General features: G+C 37.0%; 1 protein-coding gene across 1 annotated transcript in view; it reads left to right on the forward strand.

Moving 5' to 3' along the window:
• LOC101745029 (potassium voltage-gated channel protein Shaker) overlaps positions 1-18,587 on the forward strand; it is a 527,752-nt gene extending 509,165 nt beyond the window's left edge. Inside the window, exons 10-11 of the mRNA XM_062670799.1 lie at positions 1,353-1,419; positions 5,273-18,587. The gene's annotated coding sequence lies outside the window, so the exon portion shown is untranslated. The remainder of the gene's footprint in view (positions 1-1,352; positions 1,420-5,272) is intronic.
• Positions 18,588-18,859: the final 272 nt, after the last annotated feature.

Below are 18,859 nucleotides of genomic sequence, written 5' to 3' on the forward strand. Positions count from 1 at the left end.
AATTAAACTATGAAAAGTAATTAAAGTTTTCGTTTTTTTTAAATCAGTAGTGATAAAGGAAACCCAGCATAGATCACCCCAACAATCCAAGTCGAGAACTACTCAAACAATTACTATTTCTTTTACTAATGTCTACTTAATTTTGTTGTTAAGAATGGCTAATAAAATTTTAGAATCGAAGTGCACAACTAAAACCCTCACCACTCGCGATTAAAATATATTCAGCACAAAAACAATTACAATTGAGAAATAATTCGCATTACATGAATATTAAGTAAATAAACTGTTATTAAAAACATACAAAAACGAATTATCTAACTCTGTGGTGCAATAAGTAGCGTTGATTGTGGGTTCGATTTCCACATTGCACAAACATTCCTGTGATGAACAGGTTTATTTGCTCTTTGCTTAGGTACTTAATATCTATATGTGTATACATATACCAAGACGTCTATATGTAAGTTTGTATATCAATCTCCCATAGTACAGTGAGTCCTAGTTTAACTTTAAATTTTACAGTTAAACAAATAGTAATTGCTTATTATTTATCTTTGTGTAGTTTTTTCTATTGTCTATTTATGTAGAGATGTAATCGAGTGAATCTTTTAAAATAAATTATACTATTATCTAATTGTCGGTGAGATCAGGCAGTAGGAAAACTAAATGGTTTTATTACGGAATTAAATAAAATTGATACCTACCTAAAGTACTAGGCTTACACTCGTTTCACCAGTACTGACTACAATTGTCGAAAATGACTCAGTACAAATTGCAGACCAAACTTCAGTATTTCCATTTTTTATGTACACTTATTCAATTGTATATATAATAAATAAATCATTCACGATACTTAGTCGTAGTGGGTGCAATCATCGCTGTTATAAACCAAAGCACGTCAATGGCAAAACAGATATACTTGGATCATCGTATCTTAGCACTATGCTTACTGCACAATCAAACCTATCTCAGGTCACTATTAACATCATTTAGTCTAGAAATCGACAATCATTACATACAAAAATAAAAACGTCTGCTTCACTTCTAGAAGACCTAACGGAATATTATTTTAGCTACCTAGAACGGTTATATATATCTAACACTATTTAACGATAAGCTAATTTTGTTAGCTAGCTCACAGCACGTTGGATGACAAGAAAAATATAAATTTGAACCGTGCAAACATATGTTTTACTTAGGCCATTAAAGATATTAACCCGAATTTGATACAACCACAGTATTAATTCTCACACAACTTGCAACTCGGGAATTCGAGGACTTAAGTCCCTAAAGCAAAATTAAGACACGTAATCTGCTACGGATACATAACGATTGATTGCCCGATTTGTGATCAGGTCGTGTTATTCCACGAACTCGAATTCGCGACGTCACCACGGCTGAAACCTACGTTTAAGATACTAAGTAAGTTGTAAATGTTATATGTACGTAAATATATGACCATACGATTGAACTTACTACCGAGAATTCTCCATGACCCAAGATTCACAGTGGCTAAGCGCTGAAAATGTTTGCTCTTAAACATTAATTTAATATAAAAATTTACATTCATGTATACGGTAACAGAATTAACTGTGAACTTTGTCTTATTTTTCTCCATAGTAAGGACATAGATCGCTGGTCGCTGTAACTGTAAATCCCTTATTTGTTTCCTGTTTGACTTAGTTGATGTTGTGTGTCAAAAAACTAATCCCCCAATATTAATAATATGCCAAAATAAAAACACCGGTTTTGTTTTTTAATGTGTAAAACAATAAAAAAAAAAACAATGTGAAAGTAAGTCGAAAAATAATAGGTTGCAAAAATCGTGTTATTCATTTCATTGTATTTACGAAGGCCTATTTACGAAGGCCCTGATACCACCGCATAAACGCTTCATGCACGTTTTACATACTCAAATATGTTATCCACAAAAGTGTATCTTAAAGAATCCATTGAAACGAGAGGGTACGTCAAGCTTCGTAGTCGCTCACTTAACAAAACCGTTCACTATTTTGGATTCAATAAGAACGCACGCACGTTCGATTGCCCAATTGCGCTTTGTAAACCAAGCTCGATACCATAAAAGTAATGTATTAAAGAAAATTGTAACCCAAACGTATATCGAGCAAAGGGAACTTTTGAGTGGACAAAAATCTACGAGTGCATATTGAATCAAAACATGTAAAATATACACTTAGCTTTTTTTGTTATTAATTTCGCTTGGCTTTGACCTTTTTATACGCATATTGAGCATTCGTCTGTTAGAAAAGTATGTTAGTAGATTATCTCAACTGATGCCGGGTGTGATGAGCCGAACCCGAGAACAAAAATTCTTCTCCATCGTCACTTTTGACTTTGACAGAGTGGTCGTGATCGTCATGTAGTGTTGGCAGGGGCAGACTCGATGCGTCTCGCGATGTCCCGCCATCTCTCCCTGCTCGAGGCCATTCTACTGCACTCATTTAGGGGACCTCTCACTGCAGCTTTCATTTGGTCGGTCCACCGCATTGGTAACCTCCCGCGCGGTCTTGTACCATCAACCCTTCCCTGTACAACGAGGCGTTCTATGAACGAAAATAGGTAGTGATTAATTACGATCGAAAGTTAAAAAAGTATATTTTTGATAAGTGTTTTTGCACTTTACCTTTTTTTTAAACTATACTTTTTTTTTAATCTGTGTCCTAGATATCGAATGACGCGGAGCCACCTGTCTTCGTTATAGATTGCGGGTTGACCAAACACCCTTTAAAACCTATTTGTATTTTAAAATAAGCTTAGTAAATCACTAGTTTCAACATTGGGTACAGTTCCCTTGCATTCTGTTTAATTATTCCAAAGATAGAGCAGCATACACAAGAGATATACGTGCACAAAATTTAACATGTTTAAAAAGCTCGGAAAAAGTAAGGTACCTCCGACAACATAACTTTAGTATGTGATAAGGAGTATAATAAGGAATTTAAATTTTATGAAATAAGTTTGTACCATACTCGGATTACCCCCCTAACATTCTAAATAAGTTTTATTCAAAAATCAATTCTAATTTCGAAAATTGTCTGAGTAGAAAAATTTGTTTATTCTTTAATTGAAAACGAAGTTCTCGCTGGACGGGTCTCGTCTGACCTACTTCAGAGAACTTTTCAAGCAAATTGGAGTTGCCGCTTTTGATGTATTACGGGCATCCAAGAACCGTGAAATATTCCGCAACACCAAACTTGGTCATTCCTTAATTACCCAAAGATTCCACAGAGCACGCTAAGTCCATTAAATTCTTTTTTGCAATAAAAGCTTTAAGCTTGCCGAAAAACAAAACCTGAATCGGTTTTGTTGAAATCCAAAACAATAGAGCGTGCCAGAAATTTGGCCTAGCTTTCCTATTCGCTCATCTTGTGTCATCTTGGCAGCAATAGAAAAGCATCGCTATTGATCGCTTTATCACGAATATGGAAGGGATACAGAGCTGCAGTCGATTCAAACATATGTGTGACATAATATTACAAATTCATAACGTTGTGTTATCGTGCTGCCCATTGGCTACAATGCTTCAGTGTGACATTCTTCGACTTATCAAATCGTCGTTAGGTTTTAAATGTAATAATAACTGACCGATCATAAGCTCGTGCTTGTACGCTTGCACACGTAAATGCGTCACATCGATTTTGCCAAGTTCGTAAGTCGATTCTCATCGGTAATGTTTAATTAGTGGATGTTACAAGACCGCTTAGTGTGCCAATGTGTGCAAAACAGCACAAACTACTAGTTTCCGGAATAAAAAGTCGTAACGCCATGCTGCTTTCCCTTGCATCACAAATTTAACATGCCGACAATGTCAATGTGTCAAGTTCGAATCGTAGCCTAGATGTTGTTTTGAGAGTTCTATGTTGAACGATAAGGTCGGACGCCAGCTGGCGAATATCTGGCGAGAGATAAAAGAAAATGGGCGAGTGTCGCCTCTTTTTTTCTCATGTATGTATGCGAGATGTATAATATGACACTAAGCTATAATGATCGGATAACACAGACACAAACAGTAATATTATATATCGCCTGCACACATTTAAATAAAACTAATAAGTTCATATACGCAATCAGCAGCAGTACAATGCTGGAATTTGAAACGTAATTTATGTATGTCTGGATATGAATACTAGATTCAATTTTTTTTAAAATATGAAATAAAAAATATTTTTTAATTCAGCCATTCGTTTACTGTTTGGTGTTTTGTTTTCACTACATTTGTATTTTTTTCATTAAGTTGAAAACAATGAAATACAAGTAATTATGGAACACGAAAAAAATGGATTCTTTTTGATAATCCTAACCGATTATCATGTTGCTTAGACACTGGTCCCGCATCTGGTTCAATACTTACCTAAAAAATTCACGTTCGCTGTTTGGTGGTCTAGTGCCGGTATTCTTCATCACGGCTTCTTTCCAAATGGCACCTTCATTACTGCGGATGTGTGCTGTGAGGAACTAGATATTGGAATCTCCGGCCGGCCATGGTTAATCGCTAGTTCCCGCTGTTCCTACAGGATAATACTGGACCTCTTATGGTCTCTAAGCTACAAGAGCTTTGGACGCAAATAAGGGTTGGATGTTTTGCGTCATATCTTACTTAATATTTCATTTAAAAGTGATTTTAACTTCTGTATACATTCGGCAGTTTCGCAGTTAAATACCTAAAGTAACTTCAGATCACGACGAAGTGCTCATTATGTGTCCCCGTTGTGCTTGGGAATAGATGTCCAAATATCCATTTTATTTATTAGATGTTGCATGTGTGTGCGTGTCAATGTCTGGGGAAATGATCTGTCGGCTCAGTGCGAGTTTTTAGCGTTCTCGATAGCGTAAAAGTTAACTAAACTTTATATAGAGTTGGAACGTTCGCCTACGGGTCACCGTCCTCGTCGAACCCGTCGCTTGCGACGAAGGGCTCGACGAGTAAATTAACTCTCAGACACAGCCCACTGAGTTTCTCGCCGGATCTTCTCAGTGGGTCGCGTTTCCGATCCGGTGGTAGATTCTGCGAAGCACGACTCTTGCTAGGGTTCGTGTTAGCAACGTCATCAGGTTTGAGCCCCGTGAGCTCACCTACAAACGTTAGGTTACGCTGAGAGGAATAGCCTCTCAAGGCTCTCAGCTTAGGAAGGAAAAAAAAAAAAAAAACCAACTGCATACAAATTTTAGTTAACTTTTACGCTATCGAGAACGTTAAAAAACTCGTACTAAGTACGTTAGTGTGGAATTACAGTGTTTTGTTTTAATGTTACAGAGAAGGCGAGGGGGCGTGAGGGCGCGGTGTGGCGCGGGCGCACACCGTCTCGCTCTCCGCCGCCTTGCCACGTGTGACGCGCGTCGCCTCCACTCACACAACTACACTCAACTTTGCGACTCTCTTAGCGTTCTAACCTATACGTGTAACATAGAAAAACTGTTTATTGATATTATGAGAAAAATAATTAAAAAAAAAACACAAAAAAAATTAAGCTTCATCTACGAGTGCGACCCGCTTTCGCCTCCTGTTGTAAATACTGTGATCGCTTGTAAACTGCTAGTCGTACCATCGACACTGTCGACAACCGTAATTATTAACAATTCTTCGAGCATATCGCTGACAAAATATGCTTAAAGATACGTTTGTCGATTGTGTCGTGTTATGTAAATAGTTAGGACGGCGCCGTCACACGCCAACTCCTCTCCGCGACACAGCTTGTGTTCGATTCAGCCCGCCCACAACATCCAGAGCGTCGTCGCGTCGTGTGGACGCACGAGAACGAGAATGTTTTGAGCGAACTGCATCGCTTCGCAGAGACTCGGCTCCTAGCTCGTAAGATATTAATGTAATACGTACATGAGTATAATCGTTCGTATCCAGTATATCCGAGCACCCCGGCTCCCCCTCCCCCGTCCCCTGTAGTGTCGCGCAACAGTCTCGGCATTTTAGGTAAAATATTTTATGGTCAGTGTTCGTTCTACAAGCTTAAAGGACTATTAATCGGTGTTGTTTTACTAGTAGTGTTGTACGTAGATACTGGAAGTGTTCGTCAGCGGGCGACGAGTCTCCCGCCGAGCGCGGTTTGCGACAGATGGACAATTATGCTAATCAGTGTGTCAGTATATTAGTTTCGCTAATACTGATATTGCGGTACATCGGGCAAGCTGTACGCCTCCCGAGTTCGAATGGCCCTTTACAACAGCAGCCCCATGCCCCACAGTTCAGTTGAAGTTATCAATTTACCTTTCGACATATCCAGGACAATTGTGAATTATTTACTAGTTTCTTTGTAGTTTTAGGCCTGTTATAGTTTCGAATTTAATTCGATTTTTAGGTTATTTTAAATAGCTCGCTCATATATTTTAACCGAATAATTTTTTTATCGATTCCTCTATTTTTAACCGTATTGTATAAAAGACATTTATTTAATTTTACATTTCGATGCAGCGTCCGTCAACACGTGAATAAATATTAAGATTTGAAATTAATAATTTGATGTTTTAGCTATGTGTACAACATAATCGGTGTTATTATGTAAGTTTGTGTTATATAAACAATAATGTTAAAGGAAAAAAAATGAAAAACAGTAAGAAAAAAAAATACAAAAAAAACCTTTCATCATATCATAGTAACACATTTCATAGCGTTTAAACATTAGATCAAAAGACATTATATTTACGCTCTATGTATTAGTGTAGTGTAGTGTAATATACTTACTATAGTGTTTAAGCCTTATTCTTCTAGGGACTTATTTCAAGCCATCAATCGAATTTCATTTATTTATTTAATGATGACAAAATGGAACGATGTTTCGTCTAAACAATTTTGTCAGAAGGACAACACGGTACGGGGTAGAACATCAGTCGAAGCTAACCGTTCCATTTTGTTGAATGGAATTAAGAGTTTCAATATCTAATGTAATTATTTTACGAGAAGCTTAGGAGATAATCAAATTATATTGTAAAACTGTAGATGTATATCGGTGTTTCAGTGTATTCCATAATAGGTTAAACCATTAAGAACTATATGTAAACATTTCAATCAAACATAATGTACAACAAAGCGTGTCTGATATATTTCTTCTAAAATTCAAAGTGAACTATCGCTCAATAAGAACCTAAGGGAAATGTAATTTGGAAGACATTTCAGAGTTACTTTCGTTAAAAAAAATCATTGTATCTTCCATTTGATCTTAAAACATTATTTAGTGAACAATTCAGAAAAATTGTAAGCTGACTCTTTCTTCGTGATCACTTAGCATCCCATAGTAATTTTACACAAGTAACTTTCTTTTTTTGGACTTTAGCAATCCCCAATCCTTCAATCGTTACTTTCATTGAATTCTGATTTCAAATTAAACCAGCTAACAAGCGCTTCTGCTATTTCCAATTTCTACCCAAATCTAAATCATAAGTAAAGTTGTTTACATTGTCTAGTTTCTAATAATAAACAGTTCAAAGACAATGTTTTGGATCACGTAATCTTTGTAGTTAGGTTAGCCGAGACTGTTGAGTCGATCGGCGCTCTAATGGCCCTCGCGATAAACCTGAAAACACCATCGAAGCACGAGATAAAAAATGACACGAATCTCCATTACGTTATGCTTAAGCAGTTCATAGAAGTTTGGTATGGCCATTGGGGCGCCAATATATAATAAAAGTGTAGTACACATTAATGTGTTATGGTTCATTAAGCACGCGGGTCCTGTTTATTGGTGAATAATGGTAGGATGGTCTCCTGAATGTACCGTCGTGTCGTTACATGGCAACACAATAACATTGTCAGAAAATGGGTACTTACAGAAACTTGAGACGACAGCCACGATTAAAACGTTTTTATTTTCGGTATAAATGTTAAAAAAAAACGTTTAAAATTAAATCGCTTTTACAATTATTTTGTTTTCATAAATAACGCAAATAGCTGTGCAGATAGATTCGCGTAATTACTGGTGGACCTCTTGTGAGTCCGCGCGGGTAGGTACCACTGCCCTGCCTATTTCTGCCGTGAAGCAGTAATGCGTTTCGGTTTGAAGGGTGGGGCAGCCGTTGCAACTATACATGAGACCTTAGAACATATATCTCAAGGTGGGTGGCGCATTTACGTCGTGGATGTCTATGGGCTCCAGTAACCGCTTAACCACCAGGTGGGCTGTGAGCTCGTCCACCCATCTAAGCAATAAATATAAAAAAAAGAATATGCGTTTTCCGAATAATTATTAAATTTACATTCCATTCAAATGTCTGATTTGTATAGGTGGTAGGGTATCTCTTCGAACCCGCCCGGGGTAGTACCACCGTCCTGACTTGTTCTTCTGCCACAGCGGTAATGCATTGCGCATTATTGCGTTCCAGAGTGAAAGCAGGGAGGCCGGTAGTGCACGCATTATCCACAGTCAGCCCAAGCCTCTTGTAAGGACACGCGGTGTCACGTGACGCCCGCTGCGTGATACTTCGCGTTTGGATACGTACACGAGGAACTCAATACTCGGGACGAGTGACGCGTCGGTGTTACCACACCGATACCCATAAGCGACGTTTATCGTCAGCTCGTCTACTTGTCCTTGAAAAAAAAACAGTGCAGTTTCTAAATAATGAATACTGCAATTTAACCAGACACTTAACAATTTAGTACGATTCGAGTGATTCTTCGAATTAAATATAGAGTTTAACGATTATAATAAATATTTGAATGGAACGTAACAATTGCAAATTAGAATTATTACGGTTATTGTTCGAACACAGTCGTTTCTAGGTTCTGAATGCCCGCGTGGCCATGTTTCGATAACGATAGTCTGCAACCGAAAACCATAGTGAGTCATCAAGAAACAGAAGCAATTTATTTAGGGTACTTGACAACATTACAATCAAAATTTTAATAAAAAAAAAACATTTATGTTTTATTTAGTTACAATCGAATTTATTACCGTTTTTAATACGCATCACAGAATTCCGGTGGCATAATGTACATTGTTTTTAATATTTTACATGATTGAGTTCGTGTCAAGTCAATTACCCTAATATTTAAAGTCATATTGGCGTATTTATTCGTATTAACTTACTATCGGTGTTCGTTATATAATATCAATGTATTCTTTCTGTGCGTACTTGTAACCGATGGTCATGTCGTGACTCGATCGGTCGGGTATATTTCTAATTGGTGTAAAATCAAAGGTGAACACACAAGCTGAGTTACAATACGATGAATTAATCGTCTTGCGGCATTGCGCAGGCGCCTGATGCGTCTTTTGCGTTTAATTAAACGTTCTCGATCGCGTAAAAGTTAACTCAAATTTGTATGCAGTTGGAACAGCGCCCCTAGCGACAAATGTAGGCAAACGCGTCAAATCCATACAAATTCGAGTTAACTTTTACGCTATCGAGAAGTTAAAAAACTCGCACTAAGCACCCAGAGATGCTGTGTTTTCACTTTTGTGCGTCAGTAGATTCCAATATATAAAATGTTACTGTTAATTAGTACCGTTGTATGTGTCTATCTATATACGAATCGTAGAACGTGTTTTAACTTGTACCGTTATGTTGTGTTCGATTTCAAGCGACGACGACGTTTACTTCACGTAATTTCTGTCTTTTAGGTACGCGAGCAGCGTCATTTGTTTGTATACGTTACTACTTAGCTGTAGTCCATTTGGAACTGCTCATACAGCGGAAGCAGTGTGACCCTAAAGCCGTAACAGAGCGCACACAAAGATACGAAGCTCGGGGTACTTAAATCTCGATCATCGAAACGATGATAGCCGCGTGCGGCGACTCTGCTTGTTATTTTATTTATTTAAAGTAAAGTTTAATTAAAATTCGGTTCTTCGAAAGCGCTACGCAGACTAGAGTCGTTCGTGAATTACTCGTGTTGGCCAAAATTGTAGTGACGCGGTTACCGGGGCAGCGTATTATGATTTTCGCTCAGTATTATTAGTTTTTATCGGTAACGTATAGCATAGTAGCCGCAGAGGCGTACACACACGGGCCCGGTGCAATCAGACGTTTCCGACAATGGACCGACCATAATTTCCGTTGAACACACAACCGACTTCATTATAAGTGAAACATTATTCATATCTTAGGTAGACTCGCATAGATATCGCTGAGGGACTCACGATCTTCTAGAAACTTGAGTGATTATCAAACTCGTAGTTAGGATGGAGTTGGAAAATTTTTAAAATTTATTAAGAAGTCTGAAATGTCCGTTACGACGGGACTGTATTAAATATGGTCTTTAGAAAACAACTGTAATGGGTAATTTTATGTGTAAATTGAATTTGATTTGATTTAAGATTTTGTAGTTAGGCGGTGTCTGCAACATTGTGCAATGTATGATTATTTTGCTTGTATCGTTTCGAATGAGAGGCGACCACGGAAATGCGTGCTAATGAATTCCGATGCGATCGGCGGGACTCGCGTCTATGTGTTGCGGGGTTTAAATGCAAATGTGAAATATTTACATATCTGTAGCTGTATTTAAATCGAAGCGCTTGTAATAACGATTTATCGCAATATCGTCGAACCTGCAACCGGTGACGACTGTGATTGTGGCTGTCGCAGTTCCGACAAATGCAGTAGGTATAATTTTCCTCGTTCTCTTGCCCTCTCCGTCCAAATCGAAGAGTGTTCATATTTTAACGATTATAAAAATTCATAAAAAATTAATATTAAAATATTGTAATTTCATATATTATTACTACTCCTTTTTTGTGATTGAGAAATTTTTAAACATCTTTTTCCGTATATATCTCGGAATATTTGAGTTCGTAACTGAGTTGTGTTTGTTTATTGCCATTGTTCACGTTCCCGGGCTGCGCTGAGTAAGAGCTTAAACATTATTTGAAATTTCGATAATTTGATCAAGTAAATAAAGGAAAATGAACTCTTGCATCAAACTATATTTAAGATTTACTGTAATATTAAGAGCTTTTTGAATAGTATACTGACAATGAGATCTTATGAAACAGAAAACTGAATTTATCGCGATAATTTATTATATTATCCATCCAGTATTATTATTATTACTATTAGATGAATAGGTGTAATGGTGAGGATATTCCGTATTCTAGAATTTTTAGCTGTTTATTGTAATATTAGTCTAATATAATTGGCCTTCGTGTTTTAAATTAAGTACAAAATTACAAATGTCAATTTTTTTGGGAGTCCCGCCGATCGTGAACTGGTGTTGGGCTCTGCTAAGTTGGATAAATTCAAAACGCATTCCACACAATCTGTCTGACTTATTTATTCTGAATCCTAAACGAGGGAGCGCATTTTTTTCTAAAACAATGACTAGGTCGACGGATTCTTAAGAAATTGAGTGCTTTATTTCCAGTGCGATGTTATGGAAACTTACAGTAATCCTAGGTAGCATATGGACTGATTGGTCCATACAAAAGGATACAGAAGTTAAAGTCGTGTCACCTCTACGGTGGCATTCCGTTTTTTTTATTATAGAGGTAACTCTCCAATAACACTGTATTCCACACTTCCACTATAACACGAAAAGTAAAATCCTCAAAACCCTCTTATAACACGGTATTTCTACAACACGATAGCGAGATTGTTGGCTTAAAATTGTTTAGATATTTTTTTTTCGGGAAAACGATTCACTTCGAAATATAAATAACATTTAAATTATTACACGAAAATAATGTTTGAAATAAAAACAGAGGGAAACATCACTTCACGTAAATCGATTTCGGAATTCATAGACTTGCAGCTAGCCATCAAGATAATACAATAAGTGATGTCAAAACCTTAACACATTGCCTCTCAATCGAAATTCACAAGTTTTATTTGTTATTTCATAATTTAATTTAAGATAGAATACGTAACGCGGATGCGTGATCACGTCATTGTTTTACCGCGTCCTTTAGTTCATTTCGTTATATTGGTTACATTATCATGTGCCAAATTACTTAATTGTCCTAACTAGAAGTAAAAACTTTGAAAATAATCATTAATGTTTCGGCGCTACATTTTATTACATCACGTGCAATCGAAGAAAATCATTAAAAAATACCTAATGCCCTAATTTTATAACTGAAGTTTTGCTAAATTTCTTCAACATACGAAGATCGGTATTCGTAGGAATGAAAGATAGTGACATTCACAGATTTTTTTCGCGATTAATACATTAATATTTAAAGTCGTAAAAGTAAAGTTTGTAGGCAGCGGCTTGGCTCTGCCCCTGGCATTGCTGAAGCCCATGGGCGACGGTGACCACTCACCATCAGGTGGGCCGTATACTCGTCTGCCTACAAGGGCAATAAAAAAAAATCGGTAACACAATGACGTCATCACACAATCTCAGAGCCATTGTTGCAAAATGAGCTCCGTGTCCAAATGTACACGTGTACAACTCTGGAGGCGAACGATGAATTTAATGGAACAATTCCTTTATAACATTCTATTACAACCTTGACCTTTTAATGATAGTCCTTAAAGTTGTCTCTAAAACAATCCCAAAAAAAAAAGCAATCATCAAATCCATAGTTTAATTAAAATTGCGGTTGGTTGCCGCATCGGGCTAAAATATAATTCAGTTAATTAATAATGCCGGTTTCACAAATGTTGGAGCCAAATGTGAGTTCTAGTCTCAAGTGTATCTTTGTTAGGTATATTTAAGCTCTATAATATAATTTTATTTCTTATAACATACGTGGATGACGAGTTTGGATCTTAAGCGTGTCACTTTTAGAAATAAATGTCTATGTAATTAGCCGAGTAAGAGGGTGTTTGTGTCATCTGCATATGCGTTTCATCGATGACGATATTACGGGAATGTTAGGTTTGAAACATCGTATCTGGAGTTAATTCTTAAAAGACGATGTAACGAAATATTATCAATCTTCAATTCATCTCAATTTTCCCAGGTTTTGAACTAAGTAATTGTGGTTTGATAGTAAACTAAATAATTCAATAAAGGTCAACTTTATACGAAAATTTCGATTAACCAGATAAATATAGAGTTTTGATTTATCAATCGAACGGTTTTAAAAAATGGAAACACTAATTGATGTATAACATTGGTACAAATTGATGTGTAACATTTGTTGGACAATAGTTAATGTAGGGTTGCAACATCAGGGTTATGCGATAAATGCTAAATTGCGCATACATAAATTAGTCCAAATATCACAACTATAGAGATCTTGTCATCGTAGGACATTTTATCGTATCAGGCCGGGTGTCGTCCGCTAAACATTTTTCCCTCCATTGATTATCGTTGGTAGGTGCTCCTTCTTGACACCGAACTAATCTGCATTGAATGTTTTGAGATGTGATCAAGAATATATCACTCTAGTCTAGTAATAGTTGTGTCTTCTTTACGCAGATCTTGTAAGCTTTTGATGTTGTGAGATTATTAGGATTAGGTAAGCAGGAACAATGGCGGAGGAATGTCTAGTACATCAACGGTATTGTTCGGTCTAGTAATAGTTCTGTCTTCATTACGCAAATCTAGGCTTTTGATGTTGTGAAACGATTAGTATTAGGTAATTTGGAACAATGGCGGAGGAATGTCTAGTACATCAACGGTATTGTTCAGTCTAGTAATAGTTGTGTCTTCTTTACGCAGATCTTGTAGGCTTTTGATGTTGTGAGATTATTAGGATTAGGTAAGCAGGAACAATGGCGGAGGAATGTCTAGTACATCAACGGTATTGTTCGGTCTAGTAATAGTTCTGTCTTCTTTACGCAAATCTAAGCTTTTGATGTTGTGAGATGATTAGTATTAAGTAATTTGGAACAATGGCGGAGGAATGTCTAGTACATCAACGGTATTGTTCAGTCTAGTAATAGTTGTGTCTTCTTTACGCAGATCTTGTAGGCTTTTGATGTTGTGAGATTATTAGGATTAAGTAAGCAGGAACAATGGCGGAGGAATGTCTAGTACATCAACGGTATTGTTCAGTCTAGTAATAGTTGTGTCTTCTTTACGCAGATCTTGTAGGCTTTTGATGTTGTGAGATTATTAGGATTAAGTAAGCAGGAACAATGGCGGAGGAATGTCTAGTACATCAACGGTATTGTTCAGTCTAGTAATAGTTGTGTCTTCTTTACGCAGATCTTGTAGGCTTTTGATGTTGTGAGATTATTAGGATTAGGTAAGCAGGAACAATGGCGGAGGAATGTCTAGTACATCAACGGTATTGTTCGGTCTAGTAACAGTTCTGTCTTCTTTACGCAAATCTTCTAGGTTTTTGATGTTGTGAGATTATTAGGATTAAGTAAGCAGGAACAATGGCGGAGGAATGTCTAGTACATCAACGGTATTGTTCAGTCTAGTAATAGTTGTGTCTTCTTTACGCAGATCTTGTAGGCTTTTGATGTTGTGAGATTATTAGGATTAGGTAAGCAGGAACAATGGCGGAGGAATGTCTAGTACATCAACGGTATTGTTCGGTCTAGTAATAGTTCTGTCTTCTTTACGCAAATCTAGGCTTTTGATGTTGTGAGATGATTAGTATTAAGTAATTTGGAACAATGGCGGAGGAATGTCTAGTACATCAACGGTATTGTTCGGTCTAGTAATAGTTCTGTCTTCTTTACGCAAATCTAGGCTTTTGATGTTGTGAGATTATTAGGATTAAGTAAGCCGGAACAATGGCGGAGGAATGTCTAGTACATCAACGGTGTTGTTCGGTCTAGTAATAGTTGTGTCTTCTTTACGCAAATCTTCTAGGCTTTTGATGTTGTGAGATTATTAGGATTAGGTAAGCATTAACAATGGCGGAGGAATGTCTAGTACATCAACGGTATTGTTCGGTCTAGTAATAGTTGTGTCTTCTTTACGCAAATCTAGGTTTTTGATGTTGTGAGATTATTAGGATTAAGTAAGCAGGAACAATGGCGGAGGAATGTCTAGTACATCAACGGTATTGTTCAGTCTAGTAATAGTTGTGTCTTCTTTACGCAGATCTTGTAGGCTTTTGATGTTGTGAGATTATTAGGATTAAGCAAGCCGGAACAATGGCGGAGGAATGTCTAGTACATCAACGGTGTTGCTCGGTCTAGTAATAGTTGTGTCTTCTTTACGCAAATCTTCTAGGCTTTTGATGTTGTGAGATTATTAAGATTAGGTAAGCATTAAAAATGGCGGAGGAATGTCTAATACATCAACGGTATTGTTCGGTCTAGTAATAGTTGTGTCTTTTTTACGCAAATCTTCTAGGCTTTTGATGTTGTGAGATCATTAGGATTAGGTAAGCAGGAACAATGGCGGAGGAATGTCTAGTACAACAACGGTGTTGTTCGATCTAACATTAAGTGAATCTTCTAGGCTTTTGATGTTGTGAGATGATTAGGATTAGGTAAGCAGGAACAATGGCGGAGGAATGTCTAGTACATCAACGGTGTTGTTCGGTCTAGTAATAGTTGTGTCTTCTTTACGCAAATCTTCTAGGCTTTTGATGTTGTGAGATTATTAGGATTAAGTAAGCAGGAACAATGGCGGAGGAATGTCTAGTACATCAATGGTATTGTTCAGTCTAGTAATAGTTGTGTCTTCTTTACGCAGATCTTGTAGGCTTTTGATGTTGTGAGATTATTAGGATTAAGTAAGCCGGAACAATGGCGGAGGAATGTCTAGTACATCAACGGTATTGTTCGGTCTAGTAATAGTTGTGTCTTCTTTACGCAAATCTTCTAGGCTTTTGATGTTGTGAGATGATTAGGATTAGGTTATTTGGAACAATGGCGGAGGAGCGTCTAGTACGTCAACGGTATTGTTCGATCTATCATTAAGTGAATCTTTTAGGCTTTTGATGTTGTGAGATGATTAGGTTTAGGTAATTTGGAACAATGGCGGAGGAGCGTCTAGTACGTCAACGGTATTGTTCGATCTAACATTAAGTGAATCTTCTAGGCTTTTGATGTTGTGAGATGATTAGGATTAGGTTATTTGGAACAATTGCGAAGGAGCGTCTAGTACGTCAACGGTATTGTTCGATCTATCATTAAGTGAATCTTTTAGGCTTTTGATGTTGTGAGATGATTAGGTTTAGGTAATTTGGAACAATGGCGGAGGAGCGTCTAGTACGTCAACGGTATTGTTCGATCTATCATTAAGTGAATCTTTTAGGCTTTTGATGTTGTAAGATGATTAGGTTTAGGTAAGCAGAAACAATGGCGGAGGAATGTCTGGTACATCAACGGTATTGTTCGGTCTAGTAATAGTTCTGTCTTCTTTACGCAAATCTAGGCTTTTGATGTTGTGAGATGATTAGTATTAAGTAATTTGGAACAATGGCGGAGGAATGTCTAGTACATCAACGGTATTGTTCAGTCTAGTAATAGTTGTGTCTTCTTTACGCAGATCTTGTAGGCTTTTGATGTTGTGAGATGATTAGGATTAGGTAATTTGGAACAATGGCGGAGGAACGTCTAGTACGTCAACGGTATTGTTCGATCTATCATTAAGTGAATCTTCTAGGCTTTTGATGTTGTGAGATGATTAGGTTTAGGTAAGCAGAAACAATGGCGGAGGAATGTCTAGTACATCAACGGTGTTGTTCGATCTAACCTTAAGTGACTCTTCTAGGCTTTTGATTTTCTGAGATGATTTGGGTTAGATAATTTCGAACAATGGCGGAGGAATGTCTGGTACATCAACGGTATTGTTCGGTCTAATAATAGTTGTGTCTTCTTTACGCAGATCTTCTAGGCTTTTGATGTTGTGAGATGATTAGGATTAGGTAATTTGGAACAATGGCGGAGGAGCGTCTAGTACGTCAACGGTATTGTTCGATCTATCATTAAGTGAATCTTCTAAGCTTTTGATGTTGTGGAGGATTAGGTTTAGGTAAGCAGAAACAATGGCGGAGGAATGTCTAGTACATCAACGGTGTTGTTCGATCTAACCTTAAGTGACTCTTCTAGGCTTTTGATTTTGTGAGATGATTTGGGTTAGATAATTTCGAACAATGGCGGAGGAGCGTCTAGTACGTCAACGGTATTGTTCGATCTATCATTAAGTGAATCTTTTAGGCTTTTGATGTTGAGATGATTAGGTTTAGGTAATTTGGAACAATGGCGGAGGAGCGTCTAGTACGTCAACGGTATTGTTCGATCTAACATTAAGTGAATCTTCTAGGCTTTTGATGTTGTGAGATGATTAGGTTTAGGTAAGCAGCAACAATAGCGGAGGAATGTCTAGTACATCAACGGTGTTGTTCGATCTAACCTTAAGTGACTCTTCTAGGCTTTTGATTTTCTGAGATGATTTGGGTTAGATAATTTCGAACAATGGCGGAGGAATGTCTGGTACATCAACGGTATTGTTCGGTCTAGTAATAGTTGTGTCTTCTTTACGCAGATCTTCTAGGCTTTTGATGTTGTGAGATGATTAGGATTAGGTAATTTGGAACAATGGCGGAGGAGCGTCTAGTACGTCAACGATATTGTTCGATCTATCATTAAGTGAATCTTCTAGGCTTTTGATGTTGTGAGATGATTAGGTTTAGGTAAGCAGAAACAATGGCGGAGGAATGTCTAGTACATCAACGGTGTTGTTCGATCTAACCTTAAGTGACTCTTCTAGGCTTTTGATTTTGTGAGATGATTTGGGTTAGATAATTTCGAACAATGGCGGAGGAGCGTCTAGTACGTCAACGGTATTGTTCGATCTATCATTAAGTGAATCTTTTAGGCTTTTGATGTTGTGAGATGATTAGGTTTAGGTAATTTGGAACAATGGCGGAGGATCGTCTAGTACGTCAACGGTATTGTTCGATCTAACATTAAGTGAATCTTCTAGGCTTTTGATGTTGTGAGATGATTAGGATTAGGTAAGCCAGAACAATGGCGGAGGAATGTCTGGTACATCAACGGTATTGTTCGGTCTAGTAATAATTGTATCTTATTTACGCAGATCTTCTAGGCTTTTGATGTTGTGGGATGAATAGTATTAGTTAAGACAGAACAATGGCAGAGGAATGTCTAGTATATCAACGGTGTTGTTCGGTCTAACATCAAGTGAATCTTCTAGGCTTTTGGTGTTGTGAGATGTTTAGAATTAGGTAAGCAGGAACAATGGCAGAGGAATAACAAGTACATCAACATGATTGAACAATTTAAATGTTAGTTAAATGATTAAACCATTCATTAAATAAACGACATTAAATAAATAAACGGGTCTGGAGCATCTAGATTAGTACGGATGAATGTTGATAAATTCAACGACTTCACTCGATGGTTCGTTAGAATAACATTTGGATCGACCAATATGAATTAATTATTATATTCTTACTTTACATCTGAAATGTTTATGAACAAATCGAGACCCTGGCCGAACTCGCGTCGTCATCATGAATAGGACACAAATACCCTCAATATCTTAATGTTTAATAGTTATAGATGAATAGTTTAATGTATGTATTTCGCTTCACACAATATTATTAATGAGTAAATTCCAAACATATTTTCCGCTTGTATGTACCAACTTCGATAATTCCATTGTATGTCTGGAGCTTTTTCCAATTTTTGTACTTGAGTTTGTAAATGTGCTGTGCTAAATGGAATGATTTCACTTTATGTATAAGTTGTAACTCGATCATTGTATAAATGATTTAATAAACGGAACCGATGTTTCATTTCTTATTTCTTTTCTGTCCTAATTTCTTACTCATTCGTGGAACTCGTAAGATCGTAGAACTCGTGTTGTTAACTCGTTTGAAACAATTCTAACAAATAGTTAACATACATGAATGAATTAAATAATGCATTGAAGGTTCATTGTGTGTGTGCACTAAATTCCATTGTGTGTTATGTATCAATAGAATAAAAAAAATTTTTTGACGTCATCAACAAGATCTGGTCTTGGTTATACTGTAAGCTACACCAAATAGTTCGTAATTTAAAAATA

The sequence above is a fragment of the Bombyx mori genome, chromosome 1 (genome assembly GCF_030269925.1).
Source record: "Bombyx mori chromosome 1, ASM3026992v2".
Classification (NCBI taxonomy): domain Eukaryota; kingdom Metazoa; phylum Arthropoda; class Insecta; order Lepidoptera; family Bombycidae; genus Bombyx; species Bombyx mori.